Genomic DNA, 1,926 nt, shown 5'->3' with positions numbered 1-1,926 from the left:
TGCACTCTTTTTTTTTTTTTTTTTGAGGGGACATTTTATTTAAGGGAGGGAAGCACTCTTGATGTCCTCTCTGGACTTGCACCTGGGCTCTAGGACTCTGTTGGCCGGCGTTCTCAGATGTGGTGTTTGAGGGTGAAGCCGGATGGGCAAGAGTGGGGCCAAACCGTGGGAGAAGCTGTGCGCATCTTGGCGGGTTGAGGGTCTGGTTCAGGTCTACCCCGGAGCCCGCCCTCGCCACCCTGAGCTTTTTCAGGGGAGGATGCAGCCTGCTCCACGGAGAGGAAGCAGGGGCCAGGCCCTCGAAGCCCTCGGCCTCCCAGCAGAGCACAGGTGGTACTCCCACGTGGTGATGAGAATTGGGTTGTCCGCCGCCTACAACAGGCCCCCAGGGAAGGGGACCGGGGTCCAAACCCAGCCATGTCGCAAGCACGCTCTTGCCCCTGAGTTGGGCTTTCCTTCCGTTTGTCTTCTTAAACAGCTTCCCCTACTTTATTCGCTTCTGGACAGTGAAGTCAGCGAATGGCCTTATGTGTATTTTGATGTGGATGTTTAGTTATTTGTGTATTTATCACTATGCTGGAAGCTATCGATGCCAACAGAATTTCAAATACCTGCAGGGTCATGCACAGTGGACAGGTTTTAGTGGGACTTCTGGACTAAGACAAACTAGGAAGAAAGGTAAGATGATCTACTTCCAGAAGTTAGCCAGTGAAAACCGTGTGGGGAACCGCAGAACGATGTCCAGTGGAGTGCTGGAAGAGGAGCCCCCTTCAAGGTTGGAGGTCTCGCAGATTTACAGTGGTCTTAACAATGGACCACACCAGCGACGTGAAGAAGGCGCACGGCTGCAGTGTACCTCCCTACTCTACGTAAAATCGACGCGCATTAGAGCCACTAGCCACAACCTCTAGAACTCACTGCCATCCAGGCCAGGCCCTGCTGACTCATAGCCACCTCCCTGTGGGTTTGTGAAACTAACTGTTCACAAGAGTAGAGAGCCCAGTCTTTCTCCCTCGGAGCTGCTGATGGTTTCAAACTGCTGACCATTCGGACTGCAGCCCTGTGCGTAACCACTACACAACCAGGGCTCTTAGCAACAACTTGTCAATAGTCTCTTATTCCTCCCAGGCGCTAAGCCCTCCCATGGGCCCCCAGGGATCATGGATAAGGCAGATCTAAGGGGATCCCACTGATCAGTATTGGAGAGAGGACCAGGGTTTTTTTGGAAGGTCACATGCCATCTCATGGCCAGGTGAAAGGAATGAAGTGAGCCCCCCCCCAAAGGGAGTCCCCTCCCCTGGTTTGAAGGGCATAACTCATCAGCACAGAACTGCCTTCCCTAACTCCTCCCGGCTAGCACCGCCTCCTTGTCAAAACACCCCTCACTTGCCATGCATGTAGGCCAGGCAGTTACCATCCAGGTGGCCCTGGCCTAACTAGATTTGTCACAGGGGGGTGTCTCAACCAGGAACCGCCTTCCCCAAGGCCCAGGACATCGTGAGATACAGTGTGAGATGTTGCTGGCCTCTGTGAGCGGGAAGAGTTTGAGTCCTCTGACAGGGCTCCGCCTTAAACTGAGCTGACCCACAGGTTTACTGCATCTGGGGGCCCCAGGGTCCCAGGTGCATTCTACTTCTGGAATCGGAGATGGTCAGCGGACAGCCCAGGGGCCGCTGTATCCATCCTGCGGATGTGTTTCGTTGGTTCCTGCAGGGTTTTGTTAAAAAACAGACTCATCTGCCAACATCACCCGTGGAGAAGTTCGACTGACCAGCTGGGCGCGCAGTGGAAGGGCCGGCACAGCATTCCTGGCTGGCTGCAACCTGCAGCACTGAGCTATGGGGAGGACTCGGCTTTCTCCTTTTCTCCCTGGGACCTGGGTCTGTGACGCATGCTCCCTGCCCCAGCAAACACGCGTGATGTGCT

The sequence above is a fragment of the Echinops telfairi genome, unplaced genomic scaffold (assembly GCF_000313985.2).
Source record: "Echinops telfairi isolate 266 unplaced genomic scaffold, ASM31398v2 ScPeMD7_23;HRSCAF=83, whole genome shotgun sequence".
Classification (NCBI taxonomy): Eukaryota; Metazoa; Chordata; class Mammalia; order Afrosoricida; family Tenrecidae; genus Echinops; species Echinops telfairi.
This window is presented reverse-complemented; position numbering follows the sequence as displayed.